The 23,137-nt window shown below is 37.4% G+C and overlaps 1 protein-coding gene across 8 annotated transcripts in view; it reads right to left on the bottom strand.

Annotated features, from left to right (window-relative positions):
• The window catches only part of N4BP2 (NEDD4 binding protein 2), a 91,661-nt gene extending 68,893 nt beyond the window's left edge, over positions 1-22,768 (bottom strand). For 2 of the 8 annotated variants that reach the window (XM_023532176.1, XM_023532177.1), the window contains exons 1-2: positions 22,578-22,763; positions 21,809-22,005 (exon numbers count right to left, since the gene is read on the bottom strand). The gene's annotated coding sequence lies outside the window, so the exon portion shown is untranslated. Of the gene's footprint in view, positions 1-21,808; positions 22,093-22,577 lie in introns of those variants that run through there. The other 6 variants (XM_023532174.1, XM_011362751.2, XM_023532178.1 and 3 more) reach the window with 6 other exon arrangements.
• Between the last annotated feature and the right edge of the window lie 369 nt (positions 22,769-23,137).

Genomic DNA, 23,137 nt, shown 5'->3' with positions numbered 1-23,137 from the left:
TTTTATGTTACAGAGACAGCTTCTTACTTTGATCCTCATAAACCAACCTCTAACTTTTCCTCACCTCTCTCAGCCTACACAGAATTGAAGAGTTAGGGCCTTGCTCTGTAACAGGCTGTGGCATAGTGTGGCATAGTGCTGGTTCTATCCAGACCACTAAAATTTTCTTCATATTGGCAAGAAGGTTGTTTTGGTTTTTTTTATCATTCATGTGTTTACTGGAGTAGCACTTTTTACTTCTTTCAAGAACTTTTTCTTTGCATTCACAACTTGTCTAACAGTGTGGCACAATAGCTTTCAGCCTATTGTGGCTTTTAACATGCTTTCCTCACTAAGTTTAATCATTTCTAGCTTTAGATTTAAAGTAAGAGACGTAAGACTCTTTGTTTCACTTAAACACTTAAGAGTCCACTGTAGGATTACCAACTGGCCTAATTTCAATATTGTTGTGTCTCAGGAAATAGGGAAGCCCCAGGAAAAAAAGAGAGACAAGGGTTGGTGGAGCAGTCAGAATATGCATTACATTTATCAATTAAGTTTGCTGTCTTACTTTGGCACAGTCCACCAGGCCCCAAACAATTATAATAGTAACATCAAAGATCATTAATCACAGATTACCATGATTATAATAAAAAATTTGAAATATTGTGAGAATTACCAAAATGTGACAAAGAGACATAAAGTAAAGCAAATGCTGTTGGAAAAATGGCACCAATAAACTTGCTCAATGCAGAGTTGCCTCAAACCTTCAACTTATAAAAAACAGTATCTGCTAAGCCCAATAAAGCAAAGTGCAATAAAACAAGATAGGTCTGTATATGAGATAAACACAGAAAAGCACTGTATTTATATATTATACCAACTAAGGCATGGATACTATAATTAAAAATACAGTAACATTCACACTCAAAAAAATGAAATACTTAGGTTTAAATCTATCAAAATGTACGTAGGTCTTGTATGCTGAAACTATAAATATCGATGAAAAAAAAAATCAAAGATCTAAACAAATGGAAAGACATAGCATGTTCATGGACTGGAAGACTCAACATAGTACTAACAATGTCGATTCTCCCCAAATTGATATATAGCTTTAACACAATTTCTATCAAAACCCCAGCAAGATTTTTTATGGATATAGACAAGATCATTCTAAAATTAAAGAAAAGACAAAGGAACTAGGATACCTAAAACAATTTTGGAAGAATAGAGTGGGAGGAATCAGTTAACTCAATTTCAAGACTTATTATATAGCTACACTTATCAAGAATACGGAGGAAAGATAGCTTTTTGAACAAATAGTACTGGAGCAAGTAGACATCCATAGATAAAAAAAATAAACCTTGACTGCGGTATCACACTTAATAGAAAAAAATTAATTCAAGATGTATCACAGACGTAAATTAATAAAACTATAAAGCTTTTAGAAAAGAAAACAGGAGGAGGAGTTTGGAGAAACATGGAGGAGTGAGCGACATCCCCAGATCTCTTTCCTTGAAACAACAAGCTGAACATCTAAAACTCAACTTAAACACCCAAACTGCACACCAGCACATCTGGGCATGGGATCTGTGCATCGCGTTATCAAAGATCAGAACTCCGGGTATCGGGCGGTGGACAGGGAAAAATAAAGAAGCTGCCTCTCACAGCCGCCGGAGATCCCTGTAGGAGGAAGGGAGAAGGTGAGGTAAGTTCACGGAACAGTCTTGCCTGGGAGTGCTGTGGGCGGCGGCAGGGCCCAGTCATCAGGGCTAAAGGCAGAGAAATGGGGACCACAGAGAAGCGGGGATGGAAGAGAAACAATAGTTGATTTTTACCAGCTGCGGTTGTAAAACCAAGGCTCAGCCACAGCACCCAATCCCAACCCCCAACCCAGAAGGCCCCTCCCCTCTTACCTTCCAAGACCGAACACCACAGAGGTCCAGGGATTCTGAGCAAACACTACCAAAACTGTCACTAACACTGATAGGGGCTGAGACTGAGAGTAGTGAACGCGATTAAACATCTATAAGAAAAAAAAAAAGGCTTTATATAAAACAAAGCAGGGATCCAAGAGGCTTAGACGCCTCCTAATGGAAACCAAAAGAAAAGTGACTTCTCTGCAGCAGCCTAAGGAGAAACCTTTATATAATAAATCTTCTTTCTGGAAAAAAAAGCTGAATACATTTCCATTAATGCCCAGGCAGAGAAATAGTCCATTAAACACCATGAACAACCAAGGTGACAAGGCATCTCAGAAAGAAAGAGAAAAATCTCCAGAAAATAAGTTTACAGACATAGAAATATGCAACTTAAATGACAGAGAATTCAGGATGGTACTTTTGAAAAAGTGAGTTATGAAACGAGTCGTATCAACAATATCAGAAATTGAAAAACAACTGGATGAGCAGAGCAAGGAAACTGAAACCCTCAAGAAGAACAGAATAAATCTTCTGGAGATAAACACATTGCAAAAGTTGAAAATTGAAATAGCAAACTTGAGAAACAGAGTCAACCAAAAGGAAGAAAGGAACAGTGATATCAAAGGCAAAAATCTAGAAATAAATTAAAAGGAAGAAGAAAAATTGAAGAAGAAAAAAATAATGAAAGAGAAATACAAGAACTACCTGATACCATCAGGAGAGGAAACCTAACAATAATGGACATTATCAAAGGCAAGGAAAAGGAGCAGGGACTAGAAAGCATTTTCAGACAAATAGTGGACGAGAATTTCCCAAATCTAAGGAATGAGCTGGAACTTAGAATTCGAGAAGTCAACAGAACACCCAATTATCTCAACCCAAAAAGGCCTTCACCAACACACATTGAATTAAAATAATCAAAAATCAACAACAAAGACAGAATTCTCAAAGCAGCCAGGAGAAAAAAACAATAACTTATAAAGGTAAACACATTAGATTATCCTTGTACTTCTCAGGGCAAACCTTACAAGCCAGAAAGGAATGGAATAAAATATTCAAACTATTAAGTGAAAGGAACTACCAGCCTAGGATAATGTATCCAGCTAAGCTCTCCTTTAGATATTAAGGAGAAATTAAGACTTTTCCAGACATACTAAAATTGAGGGAATTCTCCACTACGAGGCCTGCATTACAGGAAATACTGAAAGGGGTCAGCTTACCTAAAACAAAATGACCAAAAAAAAACCCAACATAATTAGAAATAAGGCTATCAGGCAAATAGAAGCAGAGGAGTGCAACCCTTACTAAGAATAGGGCATTATAAGTTTAAAATATAAGAAGAGACAACCGTGGTTCCATAGTGTAGCATTTAGCACGTCTGCTTTACACGCAGAAGGTCCTGGGTTCGTGCCCCAGAGGAGCTACGGTCCACGGTCTACGGCCATGCCACCTTGAACAAGCCCGATGTCTGATCTTGGAAACTAAGCAAGGTCAGGCCTGGTTAGCACTTGGATGGGAGACCACCAAGGAAGACCAGGTGCTGTCGACATACATAATAATAAATAAAATAAAATAAATAAAATAAAATAAATAATAAAATAAAATAAAATAAGAGAATTCCTATAGCAAGACAGTAATGAACGCTCAGCATACACTGGGACAAAATGAGACAACAATGACTGAAAAGGAGGAAGATTCAAAGATACAAATTCACAAAAGGGAATGGAGATAAGGCATTCATGTAAGGAAATGGGCGACTGTGTGTGTGTGTGTGTGTGTGTGTGTGTGTGTGTGTGTGTGTGTGTGTGTCTGTGTGTGTGTGTATAAAACTATTCCTTATATACATAATGGTAACCACACATCAAAGATTCAGAACCAAAGTATATAACATAAAACAAGAAGAACCAGAGTTAAAATCCACAAAAGCCAACCAAAATAAAGAAAACAGAACATAAGGACAAGGAAGCAATGGAAACACCGAGCCACCAGAATGCAAAAGATAAAACAGCTATAAGAAGATCACATATTCAATAATCACCCTAAATGTAAATGAACTGAACTCACCAATAAAAAGGCAGAGAATTGCAGAATGGATCAGAAAACAACACTCAACCATATGCTGCCATTAGGAGACACATCTCAGCTCCAAAAACAAACATACACTCAAAGTGAAACGGCGTTAAATGGTATTTCAAGCAAATGGCATTGAGAGAAAAGTGGGAGTAGCGGTACTAACAGTGGACGAAATAGACTTCAAAATAAAAAAGGTAAAGATACTGAGGGACACTTCATAATGATAAAGGGAATCATACACCAAGAAGACATAACAATTATTAATATCTATGCTCCCAATCATGGAGCCCCAAAATATGTAAAGCAATTACTAACAGAACTAAAGGGAGAAACAGACCAAAACACTATCGCAGTGGGTGACCTAAATACCCCACTGTCGGATATGGACAGATCATCCGAACAGAAAATCAATAAGGAAATAACATCCTTAAATGATACATTAGACCAATTGGACATAATTGACATTTACAGAGCCTTCCGTCCCAAAACAGCTGCTTATACATTCTCCTCTAGTGCACATAGAACATTCTCAAGAATCGACCACATACTGGGACACAGAGACAGCCTCAACAAATATAAGAGGGTTGAAATCATACCAACTATATTCTCTGATCATAAGGCTTTGAAACTAGAGATCAACTGCAAAATGAAAGCAGGAAGAACCAGAAATACATGGAGATTAAACAACATGCTACTGAAGAATAACTGGGTGAGGGAAGAAATAAAAAGAGAGATCAAGAGATACATAGAAATGAATGATAATTATAGTACAACATATCAAAACTTTTGGAACACAGCAAAAGCGGTCGTAAGAGGAAAGTTCATATCATTACATGCCTATCTCCAAAAACAAGAAGGAGCCCAAATAAACAATCTAATGCTTCATCTTAAAAAACTAGAAAAGGAAGAACAAATGAAGCCTAAAGTCAGCAGGACAGAAATAATCAAAATTAGAGCAGGGATAAATGAAATTGAAAACACCAAAATCAATAGAAGAAATAAATGCAACAAAGAGCTGGTTCTTTGAGAAGGTTAATAACATTGACAAACCCCTGGCTAGACTCACTAAAGAAAAAAGAGGAGAGGCACAAACATAATCAGGGATAAGACAAGGGAAATTACGACTGATGTCACAGAAATACAAAGGATCATACAAGTATACTATGAATAAGTATATAACACCAAATTTAATAACCTAGAAGAAATGGACCAGTACTTAGAAAAATACAAGCTTCCTAGACTGAATCAAGAACTGAAAAATCTAAACAGACCGATCAGCAGTATGGAAATTGAAACAATCATCAAAAACCTACCAAAAATTATAAAAGTCCTGGACCAGATGGCTTCACCAGTGAATTCTAACAAACATTCAAAGATTTAATACCTATTCTCTTCAAACTCTTCCAAAAAATCGAAGAGGAGGCAATATACTTCCCAACTCCTTTTATGAGGCCAATATCACCCTGATACTAAATCCTGGTAAAGATAACACAAAAAAAGAAAACAACAGACCAATATCTCACATGAACACAAATACAAAAATCCTAAATAAGATACTAGTGAACCGAATACAGCAACATATTAAAAGGATTATGCATCACGATCAAGTGGGCTTCTTCCCAGGGGCACAGGGATGGTTCGACATATGCAAATCGATTAATGTGATACACCACATAAACAAATTAAAAAATAAAAATCATACGATTATATCAATAGATGCAGAAAAAGCCTTCGACAAGATGCAGCATCCATTTTTTATTAAAATACTTTAAAAAATAGGTATAGAAGTAAAGTACCTCAACATAATAAGGGCCATATATGACAAATCCTCAGCTAATATCATACTTAATCATGAAAAATTGAAAGCTTTTCCTCAAAGATCAGAAACTAGATAAGGATGCCTGCTCTCACCACTCTTATCCAATACAGTATTGGAAGTCCTAGCTAGAGCAATCAGGCAGAAAAAGAAATAAAAGGCATCCAAATTAGTAGTTAAACTGTCACTTTTTGCAGATGACATTATTCTTTATATAGAAAACCCTATAGATTCCACCAAAAAACTATTAGAAACAATAAACAAATACAGTAAAGCTGCAGTACACAAAGCCAATGTACAAAATCCACCATGTTCCTATATGGTAACAATGAAGTTTCAGAAAGAGAAATGGAAAACAAATTTCTTTTGCACTTACAACAAAAAGAATAAAGTACTCAGGAATAAAAAAAGGATGTGAAGGACCACACACTGAAAATTAGAAGACATTAAAAGAAACTGAAGAAGACACGAAGAAAAGGGAAGATATTCCATATTTGTGGATTGGAAGAATCAACATAGTTAAAATGGCCATATTCCTCAAAGCAATACACAGATTTACTGCAATCCCCATCAAAATTCCAATGGCATTTTTTAAAGAAATAGAACAAAAAATTATCAGTTTTGCATGGAATCACAAAAGAGCCCAAATAGCCAAAGCAATTGTAAAAAAAAAAAACAAAAACAAAAAAAACAAAAAAAACAACAGGGCCAGAGGTATTGCACTCCCCAAATTCAAATTATACTACAGAACGAAAATTATCAAAACAGCATGGTATTGGCTGAAAAGCAAACACAGAGACCAATGGAATAGACTTGAGTACTCATAAATAAACACACATATATACAAGCAGATAGTTTTCAACAAAGGAGTCAAAAATATACAATAGAGAAAACATCTTTAATAAATGGTGCTAGGAAAACTGGAAAGCCACATGCAAAAGAATGAAACTAGACTGCTATCTGTCACCATATGCCAAAATTAACTCAAGATGGATCAAAGACCTGACTATAAAACATGAAACGATAAATTGTATAGAAGAAAACATGACCTCAAAGGCAAGGGAAGTTAAAGCAAAAATAAATGAATGAGATTGCATCAAACTAAAAAGCTGCACAGCAAAAGGAACCATCAACAAAACAGAGGCAACCAACTGAATGGGAGAAGATATTTGCAAACACCACCTCTGATAAAGGGCTAATATCCAAAATACACAAAGAACTTATGTGACTCAATAATAACAAAAAAATCCAATTAAAAAATGGGCAGAGGACATGAACAGACATTTCTTCTAAGACATACAAACGGCCAACAGACATATGAAAAGATGTTCAACTTCATTAGCTCTTAGGGAAATGCAAATCAAAACCATAATGAGATACAACTTCACACCTGTTAGAATGGCTATTATCAACAAGACAAGTAATAAGTGTTAAAGAGGTTGTGAGGAAAAAGGAACACTGCTAGCAAGAATGTAAACTGGTACAGCCACTATGGAAAAAAGTATGGAGGGTCCTCAAAAAATTAAGAATAGAATTGCCATATGACACAGCAATATCTCTTCTGGGTATCTACCTAAAAAAAATTTGAAAACATTAATCCATAAAGATATAATGTAACCCTATGTTCATTGTAGCATTATTCATGGTGGCCAATACACAGAAACAACCAAAGTGGTCTTCGATAGGTGATTGGATAAAGATATGACACATATATACAATGGAGTATTACTCAGCCATAAGAAAAGATGAAATACTGCCATCTGTGACAACATGGATGGATCCTGAGATTATCATGCTAAGCGAAACGTCAGACAGTAAAAGTTGAGAACCATATGATTTCACTCGTATGTAGGATCTAAAACTAAAATCAACAAATGAACAAGACAAACTAAAACTTATAGATACAGACAACAGTTTAGTAGTTACCAGAGGGTAATAGGGGAGAGGAAAAGGTAAAGGGGATCAAATATATGGTGACGAAGATTTGACTTTGGGTGGTGAACATACAATGCAATATAAAGATGATGTATTATTGAACTGTACACTTGAAACCTATGCAATTTTATTAACCAATGTTACCCCAATAAATGTAATTTTAAAAAAAGCTGAATCTTAAACTCTCTATATTTCCTCCAGCTTACAAACTACATATCCATTCCACCCTCTTTTTCATTGTACCTACTATATGTTGGGTAGTTTGAATGTCTAGCCAATTATATAGTAAAGTGAAGAAACTCTTATGTATAAAAACATACATTGCTGATACTACCTCCCAATTACCAATTTTACTTTGTATATGCAGTTTATTTCAATCTCTTTTATTGACTTAAGTGTTTATGTTTAACTTTTATCACCTGATCTTATGTATCTTCCCTGTTCCATGGGGAACCTTATTAATAAACTTGTTTGAACAAACTTGTGTAGCTTCTTCACACACATATATACCTGACCTAAACAGAGAGTGTATTCTAAAAGGATATGGGACATAAGGATATGGTAAGGTTTGATATATTATAGAAAAATGTAAAAGGATTGCTTCAAATGAAGAACCTAAAAACAAATAATTAAGTTTTTATTAATAGATAAGGATATATGTTCTTTTAACCATTAAAAAATTCAGGGTTACCAGAGCAGGGGGGAAGGGGGAAGGTAGACAGAGTAACGGGAGTGAAATATGTGGTGACAGAAATCTAACTATGGGAGATGAACACACAGTGTAAACATATATATGCCTTACTGTTGTAAAGTGTACAACTGGAACTTATTGGATTTCGTTAACCAATGTCACCATAAAATTTTTTGTTAAAAACTCAGGGTGAACATAAAATCTATAAATATAAATAATAGCAGAGTGAACAGAAACTTTAATGGTGGTATTGCAATGGTCAGTACTGCCATTAAAGTAGATATACCAATAAACACGACTTCAAAAAAGACCTTTCTACTAAAAGCTACATCATCAACACAACACTAAAAGAATTTCCTATATCATTTTAAGAATATATTATATGAATGACTAGTAATTTTAAATAACTTACCTTTATGGAAAAAATCCAGAAAATAAATTTCTATAACAATCAAGAAAATACTCAATATCATCCATCTAGAAATAGGTCTAAGAAAATTGATTCTAACAATAAAATATATTAATACTTTAGCTCTTTAAAACCATCAAAAAAGAAACAAAAACAAAAAAAATCTCTTTATAAGGAATACATAGGAAAGTTATAAGACCCAAACACGGCATGATCCCAGACAAGAACAAAAAACATCTCCCTCAGAAACAAATGCTACCAAGAAACAAAACAATCAATCTCTACTGCAAATTAAGTTATTTACAAGATGATTTTTTAAGTGTACTGCTATGATAAGGGTAAGGTAGATACTAAACCTCATCAAGGTACAAAGGGGATGTCACTAAAAAAGACAGTATTTATAGAAAACAGAACCAAATTAAGGTCATCAATAATCTGATATATACCTAAGTACTATTGTAATAGATAACTGAAGACATCCAAAATATTTTAGATAAAAGCATGATTAAATAAATTATAGCAAAATCACCCTCTGGAATACAATGGAGCTATTAAAAGTTTAAGGTAAAATGTAGAAAACAGATGTATATAAAAATCAGAAAGATCTCTGAGACATATTTTTAAGCAATAAAGCCAGTTGATAAACAATATGCAGCTTTGGCCAAAGAAAGGCAGGAAGGAGTATTTCTCTATTATTATTCAACACTTTCTATAATCCTTCATTACTCACTGCCAGTATTAGTCTTGCTTAGTTATTTTAGAGCCTCACATCGTTGGTTTTACTGACATATTCATCTGTATGAGCTTATTTGCCCAATTAGCCATATTCCTTGAGGACATGGATTATGACATGTACTCCAATCTGGCACTTAGTTAGAGTCCCACACATAACAGGTGCATAAATAATATTTGTGGATGGCTAACAATGTATAAAATATGAAGGAGCAAGAAAGGACATTTTAGCAGCAGAGAAACTAAAACATGCATTAAATAGAGAAATCAGGACCACAATATTGTTCTTTAGACTTCTTGGGTCAAACATGTTTAATACAACCATAAGCTCTTTGAGAAATTCTAGTAACAAAATCTGTAATTATATTTTCCTTCTCATGAGAGATATTTTAATCATTCAATTATGTAAATAAAAGCTTGAAAACCAGTGTCTAAAATATTCATTCTCTATGACTAATAAAACTTACTGTCTGGATATTATCAATGTGCTCATTAAGACCACAGCTGATATGTGCAAACGCTACAGCTCTTCCTATTATCCAACATACTGTCTTCTTACTATAAAAAATATATATATGTTATATATAATATATAAAGGGTTTATATCAAACTATAATCTTAAATGAACCAAAGTCCAAATATATATGATATTTATAAAATAATTACATATGGTATTTCAAAGAGAAAGCCACACAAGTAAACAAGACCAACCTCATTTGCCATCATTAGAGGTGATTATTACACTCTGGTAATGGTTATTTAAAAGGAAATTATAAGGCTTTATTCTGCCTTTTAAGTAGACATTATTTCAAGGTAACAAAATAGCCCTAGTTAATGAGTAAAACCTCTTTATAGAAGAAGACTATGTAAAAGGAATGTAAAAGAAACAATAAAATCCAAACTAATTACTGTTTTATAACCCTTAACTAAAGAGTTGATCAAGAATCACCAATAGTCATCAATGAAGTCTAAAGTCATTAGATGAGGCTTCTGGGCAAGATGGTGGAGTAACTGCTATGCTTGCCTCCTCTCACAACCACATTGAAATTACAACTAAACTATACATCAGCCATCACTGGGAGCTGCTTGAAGTCCAGCTGAACAGAAGTCCCACAACTGGAGACACACAGAAGAGGCCTCTTCAAGACTGAAAATTTTTAAAAATTAAAAAACTTTTAAAATAAAGTCATTAGGTGAAAGGTACCAGATTTACCTGGTACCAAAATACCATGTCACAGATTACTTGTAAAATGCAAAAGAAGGAAAACATAACTTTACAATAAAATGATATGATTGTCACCACAAACTTATCCTGGTGATCAGTGTCAAAATGGTTATATGCCTCTTAATGTGAAACAATATAAATACACATCATTACTAACTGAAGTACTCTTCCAAAAATGTTTAACTTGAATCTGAAACACCTCAAGCTCTAATTCCTAGTTTATAGGAAATATAGGAGATTGAGGAAAAAGTTACACGACACCATGAGAAAATGATCAGCAATATAAAATGTCAAACATTCTCAAAAGAGCTAACAAACATATATCATGAGGGAGAGGAAGGAAAGTGGTAAAGGGATAGGTAAGAGAGACAGTTCTATAATAAAAGAGACTTAAGAGATAACAACTAAATGCAATGGGGTAGCTCTTGATTGGAATTTAGTGTTTAATTTAAAAAAAAACACAAAAAACAGCAATAAAAGAGTTTTGAAAGAACTGGAGAAATCTGTATATAGTATGAATATTCTATATTAGGAAATTATTCATAATTTTGAGAGGAATAATAGTTTTGTAGTTACACAGGAGACTACCTTTCTCTGGGAGATACAGGTTCAAGATAATATGTTTTCTTACAATTTTTTTTAAAGAGCAAATTTCAAGCTAAAGCCTTCAATGAAATTTATTGTTCTAAAATATATGCATTTATAACACAAATGTGTAATACTCAAATAGAAAAAAAACAAAAAAATCATATTTGTCATTAACTTACTTTTAGATATTACAGAAAAATTATATACATATATACATTTAAAGCAAATTAAGCAAAATTATTAATAATTATTGTATCTAGGAGGTGGGTATACATGAGTTCAATGTACTACTCTACTTTTCTATATGTCTAAGTATTTTGCTAATAAAAGTTTTTTAAATGTACCATGCTTCAAATAAACTGGTTTGTTTACTTCTACAAAGTTAAAAATGTTTTTAAATTCCAATCCTTAATTTGACCTTTCGAATCCAAATATGCCAGGTTTTCATAAAACAGGGCACATTCCATATTTTGAAGGTTATATTTGGTTATCTATCCACATGTGTTCTGAGAAAAAAAAAATCAATCATACTTGCTTTAAGTAAAATGAAGAAAATGAAAGGAAAAATCTTAAAGGATAAAAACTGAGAGGACCCCAAATAGCCAAAAACAACCTTGAGAAAGAAAAACAAAACTGAAGGCTTCACACGTCCTGATTTCAAAACATATTATAAAGCTACAGTAATCAAAACAGTGTATTACTAGCATAATGACAAACATAAGACCAATGGAATATATAGTATAGAGCCCAGAAATAAACCCTCACACATATGATCAAATAATCTTCAACAAGGGTGCCAAGGCTAAACAATGGGATAAAAATAGTCTTTTCAACAAATGGTGCTGGGGAAACTGGATATCCACATGCAAAAAGTAAAGTTGGACCCTTACTTTATACCACATACAAAAATTAACTTCAAATTGGTTTAAGACCTGAAACTATAAAACTCTTAAAAGAAAACAAGGGGAAAACTTCGCAATATTGGATTTGGCTATAATTTCTTAGTTACGGCACCAAAAGCACAGGGAAAAAAAAGCAAAAATAAATAAATAGGACTAAATCAAACTTAATAACTTCTGTGCAACAAAGGAAACAACAGAATGAAAAGGCAATCTACAAAATGGGAGAAAATATTTGCAAATCGTATCTGATAAGAGGCTAATATCCAGAACATACAAAGAACTACAACTCAACAACAAAAAACAAATATTTCATTTTTTTAATGGGCAAAGAATATGAATAGCTTTTTCTCCAAAGACAATATACAAATGGCCAACAAGCCTATGAAAAGATGCTCAACATCACTAATTAGCAGGGAAACGCAGAGCAAAATCATGAGATATCACCTCTCACCCTTTAGAATGGCCACTGTCAAAAAAACGAAGTGTTGGTGAGGATGCGCAGGAACTGGAACACTTGTGCACTACTGGTAGGAATGTAAAATGGTGTAACCGCTATGGAAAACAGTATGAAGGTTCCTCAAAAAATTAAAAATAGAATATGATCCAGTAATCTCACTTTTGGGCATAGAGCCAAAAGAATTTAAAATAGGATCTCAAGGTATTTATTTGCCCACCCATATTCGTTGCAACATTATTCACAATATCCAAGAGGTGGAAGCAACCAAAATGTCCATGTTCATCAGAAGAATGAATAAAAATGTGGTGTGTTCTCTTTCCCTTCCCCTCCCCCTCCTCCTACCCCTCCACACACACATGGGAATATTATACTGCCTTAAAAAATAAGGAATTCTTGTCATATGCTACAACACAGATGAACCATGAGAACATTATGCTAAGCGAAATAAACCAGTCACATAAAGACAAATACTGTATGATTCCACTTATATGAGGAGTTAAAGGAGTCACACTCTTAGAAACAGACAGCAGAGTGATGGTTGCCAGGAACTAGAAGGGAGAGAGAAAGAGGAGTTGTTCAATGGGTCTACAGTTTCGGTTTTACGAGATGTAGAAGTTCTACGGATTTGTTGTATTAACAATGTACATACAGTTAACACTAATGTACTGTTCACTTAAAAATGATTAATATGGTAAATTTTATGTTTGCCACAATTTAAAAAACTATAAAGGGTTTAACTACAAAGAAAAAAAAAATAAGAGAAGGTGGTTTAGCAAGTAAAATGTTCACTTAAAGGAAGTGGAGTCAGAAGTAGAACAGAAGATAAAATCATAGATAGAAATCCTGAGAAATGAACAAAATGCAATTACAACTATACAATCAATTATCAACTCTGGGTCCCCTGATATAACAGATTCACTACATCTTTATAGCTCAAGAAACAATGTGCAAAATACTATAGTAAGTACTCTGTACTCCCCAATATGACTAACAGTACGTATACCATATCACCTACTAAAATGCTCCTTTCCTACCAACCACCACCCACCAAAAAGCTTCTAACCTATTTCTTTCTTATCTTTAAAAATTCTTAAATAAACAAACAAACAAATAAAATTCTAATAGAAAATTCCTGCACTAGAAAAACTGTTCAGAAATTTTATTTTCTCAATGCACCCATAATTAATAATGACTGGAGGAATTTTTAATTCAGACTAACCAAATTCCTAGTATTTCCTATAGTTTTAGTTTCTTAAATTTAAGCAGTTTACATTGCTTTTTCATCTTCCCACTTTCTGCTGACTTCTTAACCCAATGCAATCTGCCCCCTTCATCTACTAGTTTTTATCTGGCTGCCCCTTCCTAGTCTCCTTTATTGATTCCTTTTCTTCTCCTTATTCTTTCAATAATGTCATTGCTCCCCTAGTTCTGTCCCCAATCTTCTGTTCCACCATCTTTTTCTAGGTCTATCCAAACCCATGGCTTCAATATCTCTGTGACTCCAGCCAAGAATTCTCTCCCAAACTCCAATACAGTTAACTCCCAGACAAACATATATGCTTGGATACTACATAGGCACTTCAAGCCTGAGAGGTCCAGCTTAAAATCCTTAAAAGACTCTACAGCTTTCAAGATCAAGTTCCAATTCCTTAGTAAAGCATTCAAGAACTTCTATAATCTGGCCCCTTACCTAACTCTAGTCTCCTCTTCCTGTACTTTCCCTTGGGTACTCTCTACTCCTCCTTTATCTAATTATTTGTTTCCCACACAAATTAAGTCATTTCACCTCTCTGTGCCTGACACATGTTCTACCCAAAGTTCTTCTACTCCACCCTACCCAACCCATATTCCTTGGCTCAATTAACTTTCCTTCATAAAAATTTTCCGTTATTTCAAAGTCTGACTTAGACACAGCTCCCAATGTACCCTAGATATATCTCTATCTTAGCACCTTTGTATTTATTTGTTTAGACTACTAGCCTATAAGTATAAACATCTTGTAGATGTGTCTTGTTTAACAAACAAGAGCTCAATAACTACTTGTTATATGCCAGCACAAACCGAAAGCCAATTTAGTTCTTTAAAATACTGGACTTACCACTTCAGTACATGGAATTTTCAGGTCGAGATATACTGAGCATATATATCTCTTTCTCATAAATAAAGTACCTAGGAAAATAATTTTATAATCAGAAGGGTGATTAAGAATTATAATAAATATTCTTTATGTCTGCCCACAAGTCCTTCTTCTCCTTCTCTATCCCACTAGGGGTCTGTTTTCTGCTAACAGATCCCTGGCCTTATACGTGAGCATATCACATGTCCTAGGCTGAACTAAACATAATACCTCATCCCCTCAGCTGCAGGAATTGATTAAGGGATGGGCATCTGACCAGATCTTTCTAGAGCCTCTGACATGAGGCTCTAAGTAGGTAAGCCTGTGCTGCCAGGAACCAGGTCCCGCCATGTAAAGGACATCTACAGTAGGAGAAATGATTCCAGTAAGCACAGACTAAGTATAGGAAGGAAACTCTGGGCAAGTTTCCACCTTAACTCCTTATGGCCATATCTACCCATGTGATTTCTGTTATATGGTTATTTAAACAGTAACTTTCCCCTCCATATGCTATTTCAAACTATATCTCTGTTACTTGCAATCTGACAAGTCCTAATAGAGAATGTGAATAGACGAAAATTATATGTCAAAAGATATATTTAATTAAGCTGTAAAAGGGTGTACCCAGTATGCCTTTCCTGATTTTTAAAACTTTCATCGATAAGATATAATGTCTCTTTCCTTTTCCTACTAGGTAAACCCCAAACTTACTATTTAATTCCCTTTTTAATATAACTGCAAATCACATCATTTTTTAAGATAGCCAATTTATCTTACATTTCACCTTAACATGTACATGGTAAGATGATAAATAAGCAAGCAACTACAACGTAAGAGAATGTAGGGAAATATCTGGAAGGCATGAGTAACCAACCATTGAGGAATCAAAGAGGGCTTCCCCACAGAGGTATAACCTAAACTGAGACCTGAAGAACAAGTATGAGTTAACAAAACCAAAAGGAGAGTAACAAGAAACACATTTCAGATATAGTGAAGCTTCTGTACTGAGGCCTAGATTTAACTAACTTGGCATCTTAAGGAAGAAATGCAAGTAATTGAATATGACTAGTGCACTGAGGTGAAGGGAAAGTGACAAAGGATGAAGCTGAAGAGGTAAATAGAAGCCATTCCATGAAAATCCTGAAAGCCAAGTAAAGTTCAGACATTTCCTGAAGGCAACTGAAAGCCACAAAAAAAGGTTTTTGGCAGGGGAGTTACATGCTCAAATGTGTTACTCTGGCTACAATGGGAAAAATGGATGTCCAATCCAAGACTGGAAGGAGGATAAATGCTTAGGAGGCTACTGCAGCCATTCAGGTGAGAGATGATGCTAACCGTGGAGTAGAATGGTTGTCTTGGGGATGAAGAAAAGGCAGAGATTCCAGAGATGTGAAGGAGAAAAAATCCCACAGGGCTCAATGATCAATCAGAATGTGAAAGGAAATGTTTCTGCTAAGTTATTAGCAGTGTCTACTATTCACCGAATTCTTACCACACGTGCAGTATCTCATTTAATCTTCCCACAGAAAGATGACAGAAAACAGGTAGTTTGTTTCAGATTTTTAGTTTAAGGATGGGAGAGGGAAAGTTGATAACTAGTTTCAGATATGCTGAGTTTGAGGTGTGTGTGGGAGCATACAAATGGACATGTCATGAACATAAATGATATATGTCCACCTATAGGAAATGGCTTTTGGTTGGAGATTAGAGAATTAACAGCCTATAGACAAAAATATATTTAAAAGTAGAATTTCCTTTATTCACACCAATATTTATTTAATACCTACATACCTAGTGTTGGGACCAGTGTAGAGCAAAGGGAAAAAAATGAGTTAAGATTCAGTGAAGCTCACAGTTACTAGAGGGAGGAGGTAGCTCAATATAGTCTAAGGGTTCATAAAGAGCCACCTCAAAATGTGCTCATGCAGTATTGTGAATTATTTTGAGCTAAAGGCAACTGAGACACTGCAGGCGCAAGAGAAACTTCTGTCCCCCATCCTTTAACTACTAAGAATTTGAAGTAGGGGACTTGCCCATGATAAGAGGTTATCAAAAATAACCTCTTCTGACCTATCTATATGGCAGGGCAAACTACTAATTACTGAACGTTTGTTCTTATCATCTTGCAATAATACTCTGAAACTCCAAGGTGCCTTCTCTCATCCTTAACTCAGAATGTCATATATACCTCATTTTCTCTTTTTATCTTTGAACCTCTCATGTATAACTCTCTCATGTATGTGGAGTTCCCCTGCTCATGAAATTAAATTTTATTTTCTCTTGTCAATCTCTCTCGTGTCTATTCAATCATTCAAGCAGCCAAAAGAACCACAGGAAGAAATGGGGAATTCTTCCCTTTCTCACAATAAACAATAAGTGCATAATGGAAATACATCAAAGGTTTAGAAATAATACAAAGAGTGATATTTCTGCTAGGGAAAGGAAGACTAATAAATATCACCTAAATCTTGAAATAGATTAGCAGACAGTTAGGGGGAGGAAAACAGGGAGAACAGTGAAAATACTCCTGACAAAAGAAACAATAAATTCAAGGGCAGATGCCCTGCTTCAGACAGAAAATTTAAATATTATTCATGTCAGTCTCGCAAACTAATTCTTAAATTAATGAAGAAAGAACATATAAAATTGTTAAACAAACAAACAAACAAAAAACAGGAAATTCAACCTACTTTTTGAGCGTCTTATGAAAGTAACAGTAAAATTAAGTGGTACCGCTAAAAAAAGCCAATAAAAGATGGAAGATTATGAAATGTCAAGAGTCCAAAAAGAGTGCCAACTATATCTCAATATTTGTATGTAACAAGCTAGGCTTTCTTAAAACAAGAAAGTAAGAGAATTTATTAATAGTGTTAAAATGAAAACATTCGTAAAACAGTTAAGGTGGCATCACACTTTATACTAAAATAAATTCTGATTACAGAGTTAGTTTTTAAAATATTAGAAAAAACTGATTATCACATCTATAGAACAATGAAATTTCTTAATTTGGATATATGAAGCAATGATAAAGGAAAAGAATGATAGATTCACATATGAACATTTTAAACTTCTGACAATTAAAAGTAACCAAAAACTAAAACAGCAAACTAGAGAAAAATACTTTCAAGAAGAAACCATAACCATATGTTTAGGTCTTGCGCAAAGCTTTAAGAAAAAGTTAGATCCAACAGATAATCAAAGGATATGAACAGACAATCCAAATTTAGAAAAATAGTCTAGTAAAGTTTAGTGAAATTCACATACCCAGAGCTAGTGCTCAGGCAAGTGTCACGTGTTTGTTCTTTGATCCAGTAATACCACTAACAGTCACAAAAACTTACCTAGCTTAGCCAGTTTATTCCTCATGGAAATTAATAAAATGCTCTTTTAATTTCTGAAGTTATGTGACTCTGAATAGCACAAATTGATTAACCTCAATCTAGAAATCCAGAAATCTAATCAATGCTGAGGTTCTCCCAACAGCCTGCCAACCTTCCATCTAGGCATACATTAAAGACTTTAGAACAGTGGTTAGGAAGGTACTTAAAAGTAAATTCAATAAATTAAAATTCAGAATAATGTTAAAATCTGTATATGACTTTATATAAGGAAAATGAAATACTAAGCAGGTGACAAACCAATACAGTAGTCCCCCCTTATTCTGAAGGGAATACATTCCAAAACCCCCAATGGATGCCTGACACTGCAAATAGTACCAAACCCTATATATAGCATGTGCTTTTCCTATATGTACCTATGACAAAGTTTAATTTATAAATTAAGCTCAGATTAATAATACAGAATTATAACAATATACTGTGATAAAAGATACGTGAATATCTTATTGTACTCGTTTTTCTTGTGATGTGAGATGATACAATGCCTACATGATGAGATGAAGTGAGGTATTCAGAAAGGTATGCAATTTAAAACTTATAAATTGTTTATTTCTAGAATTATCCATTTAATATTTTTGGACCATAGTTGACCACGGGTAACTGAAACCAGAGAAACTGAAGCTTCAGATAAGGGGGACTACTGTACAGATATATAAAAGGTAGACATTTTATTACTATGAGAATGAGGGCGATAAGGATGTTAATGACATCTGGCTTACTGCCTCACATGGCAAATTTTTTTTCTTTTTTTTTCGGTTTTTGGCTGGCAGGAGGCCAAGGTGCAACTTTCTTCGGTCGTCCGGAATGCAAGTTCATCCAACATTAGCTGCCTCCACCACACCACTGCAGTTTGACCCCACATGAGGTACACCAGTGGGGGAGTCAGCCTACATCTGCCCTGCCCCCAAGATCAGCCCCCTGGTCCTGTCTCCAAAAAACGATGGTGATGACATTGCCAGAGCAACTGGGATCGGAAGGTTCTGAGGATTACAGTGAAACCAACCATTCAAAACAGACAGGCCCAGATTGAGGTAGTACCTTCTGCCCCTGCCTTGATCATCAAAGCCCTCAAAGAACTGCCGAAATAGAAAGAAACAAAAAACATTAAGCACAGTGGAAATATCAGTTTTGATGAGACTGTCAACACTGCCAAACAGATGCAGCACCGATCTTTAGCAAGAGAACTCTCTGGAACCATTAAAGAGATCTTAGAGACTGCCCAGTCTATGGGCTACAATGTCGATGGCTGCCACCCTTATGACATCATACATGACATCGATAGTAATGCAGTGGAATGCCCAGCTAGTTAAGAACTACCAAGGAAAATATTTCAATTAAAGATCAAATAATGGGTGGCTACATAGTGTAGTGGTTAGCACATCTGCTTTTACACGCAGAAGGTCCTGGGTTCACACCCCAGGTGGAGCCACATGGTCCAGGTGCGCCAGGCCCCGGGTGCACACTGCAAGGGTGTAGAAGGAGATGCCCCGTCTTCAGAGATCCAGCTCTTCAGGAGAAACCGCAACATCCATAGGTCAGGGGTGGAAGTGGGGGATGGAGATTAAAGGGAGGGAGGAAGATCAAATAACTACAAAATAAAAGTAAAAAGTTCAATCTCTTTAATTCCTAACATAAACTACTTCTAAAGGCATTTAACAATGATCTGTTAAGATTCGATGCTTGAGCTCACAAAGATTCTTCCCAAGACACTAAGTTTGCAGATAAAAAGCTGAAGGAAAGGAAAGCAAAGACGGTAACTATTTTTAAAAATTCACATTAACTATTAAATGGTTACTGCTTTGCTTATCAAAAGACATGCAAAACCATAACAATCATGAAAACAGGTTTTAAAACAAGAAAAATCCTGTTAAAAAATGCACCTACACTAAAAAAATATTTAGCCTCTATTATGTACAAGATACTATACCTACTTTATTTAATAAAAAAAAAAATTATCATAAATCCACTTTTTCTACAAAGTCCAGTACTCTCATCCTGTTTACTTTTTTCCTCAAAACAACTAAAGTCAACAGGTACACAAACTGACATTCACAAATACTATATGCTGATTCGTACTGGAGTTTGTTTTATGCCTTAGTCTTTTTTCATGAACTAAAGTGCAGCCTCCTTGTAGAAAAGCAGCCATTACTTTCCTATTCTTCACACCATCTCCACCATTGCAGCCCCCCATCCTAGCACAACCACTTAAATAATAAAGGCTCTGGCATAAGAACTAAAAATTGATTTAATTTCTGATCAAAAAAGGAAATTAAACAAAGCTGATTATCAAAACACAAAACACATGATGTTTACATTTCAAGCATGTAAGGATTCTTTCACTGAAAACTGAAGGATAGGAGTTAAAACGAGTTACAAAAGAGAACTTGGTGTTTGAGAGAAAAACAATGAAATAAAAACGAGAACGAAAAGACTGATGCTGGGATGAAAAAATAACATTAAAAAAAAAGTGGGGGAAGAGAGCAGTTGCAAATCAATATTCTGTGAGAGACCAGGTTGATGTCTAGGATTGTCTTCTCTGAACTCAACCAACCTCCACCTTTTCTGAGTTAACCAGTCTCCAGGCCAGACTCGCTTCTTGATTGGCTTAAAGATGTGGAGTAGGAAAACCAGCCAATCCTGCCTTTAAGTCAGAATTGTGCTATGGAGACATTACAACCGCTGCATGGAGAGAATATGAACAAATCTATCGGTGCCACGAATATCAAATCCCAGTTTTAAAGACTGTTGCCGAAAGGAAAATTCTTTAAAGACAACACTGAGCTAGACCTGGCATCTACACTTTTTAAAAAATTACTCTTTCGGGGGTGGGGCGGGGGACTGTTTTAATAAAAAAAAAGCATAAGGAATAAACTGCTTCCGCTCAGATGACTCACTCCATGGAAAATGGATTTCCAAAAGGACATTTTGGAGAGGGTCCAGATGACAGCAGGGTTCAAGAAGGGTTCCAGCGAGGACCTAAGTTGCGATGGGGGAGGAAGATGGGGATCAGGGTCGAAGAGGCACAAATGTCTCCCCGCAATATCCAAAATCAGAACGTGTCTGGAATAAGCGGCTGTATGGATTTGAAGGAGTAAATAAACGGCTTTGCTAGGAGTACGTGCTCGGAAGGGTGGGCCAAAGTTCCAAAAAGACTCTGCCAGGGAAAAACCGAAGACGCTCGGACCCGCGCGAGGTCAAGCCCCAGCCGGAACCCATCGGGAAAAAAGGCCCCAAGGGGCAAGAGGGGTGTGTCTGGGACCCGGAAGCCCGCCAGGCACTGGGAGGCCGAGGAAGCGGCTGCGGCCCCCGCCCGGCCTCGGGCTGCGCGCCAGGGCCCTCCTCTCGCCGACGCCTCACTTCCCCTCCGTCCAGGCGGCACGGGCCGGGCTGGAGGCCGGCGCCGGGCCCGCCGGGCCCCTTAGCCCCCGTTTGGGATTTTCGATTTCAGTGGCAGCGCAGCCCGCCACTGCATAGGCTTTGGGTTTCGGCTCCGCGCCCTGGGATCCCTTCCCTCCAAGACCCTCACCCCGAACCCGCCGTCCTGCTTCCCACTCGCCGCCTTTACCTGCTCTTGGCGTCGACACCGGGGCTGTGGCGTCCAGTGCGCAACTCCGAGCCGCGGGTCCGTGTGCAACCCTTTCCCGCCGCCACTGCGCTCTCTCGAGCGGCGCTCGGCCCCTCGAACACCAGCGGTCGCGGGATTGGGGGGAGGGAGTCGCGCGACGAGCGCCCAGCGAGGAGACACTGCCGCTCTCAGTCCAGCTGTAGAAAAGCAGCTTCTCAGCTGACGACCGCGAGAGGGCGGGCGGGTGGGCGGCCGAATGGGGAGGGGTCTCGCGGAGTAAGGAATGGCTGCCACGTCGCCCAGGTGGATCACCGCCCTCCACCTCCCCCATCCCGGCTAGCTCCCCCCACCCCGCCCGCGACCTCTGGTTCGTCCCCTGGATCCGCCATGGCGCTTTCGCTCGCCCAGCCGGGCCACTCCGGCGACCCGGGCCCACGGGCGCTCCCGCCTCTCACGCTCCCTCAGGAGACAAGAGTCCCGGCTTGGTGGGCTCTGCCGCATCGGACCCGTTCCCTCCTCCCACCAAAAGAGGCTCGCGGGAAAGCCATACGAATTTCCCCCTTCCCTTGTCGAGGAGGTGTCACATGGACGACCAAGCGCTTTTCACTGCGTCGGGTTTTCGAGTGAGGCGGTAGCCGTTTTGCGCTGGTGAATGAGGCAAAAAGGGCCGGAAATTTTGCCTAAATAAGAGGCGCGGTAAACCAAAGCTGTTTCTAAACCTCCTCATTCTCTCCCTACCCCCGCGCCCCCGCCAAAAAAAATGTCGTACTCGCTGGTCGAGGCGGGCTGGCCAGCGCGCGGTCCCGGCTACAAGTTGGGAGGGACCGCGGGCCAAAGCACGTTGCCTAACCCGGCTGTTAACTCCGGCCTCCGCGGCAGCGGCGAGCGCGCGACCCCCGCCTCTGCGCGCGCGGCGACGCCCGCGGGAGGTTTCCGGGCGCGCGGCTCTTGGCCCCTCTGCGCGCTCGGGTGGTGGACACCGCGCGGCCTTCTCCGAGCCGTAGACAAAGAGACAGGCGGCCGCTGCGGCGGGGTGGGAGAATGTCAGGTTGCAACCGGCGATGACTACGTGCGGTCTGAACACGCTGGCGGAAGCACAAAAACGTGTGCATGTTTGCATGTAGAAACGCAGGCGGTGACCTTTGTCCCCCTTAGACCTTCAGTTTTCAGGTCGCGTGGAAAACAAGGATGTTTTCTTCCTTTTAGCGATCGCTGACTTAGCCTGTCCGCCAGCCCTGCTCCATTTTTTACTTTGCTTTCCTTGGTTTGTTTCTTATGTGTTCTGACGTGAAATGTTCAATTTTTTCAAACACGAATTTTCTCCCTTGC

This window comes from Pteropus vampyrus, unplaced genomic scaffold (genome assembly GCF_000151845.1).
Source record: "Pteropus vampyrus isolate Shadow unplaced genomic scaffold, Pvam_2.0 Scaffold79, whole genome shotgun sequence".
NCBI classification, from domain to species: Eukaryota; Metazoa; Chordata; class Mammalia; order Chiroptera; family Pteropodidae; genus Pteropus; species Pteropus vampyrus.
Note: the sequence above shows the minus strand (reverse complement) of the source record. Positions and strands in the feature narration are given on the sequence as shown.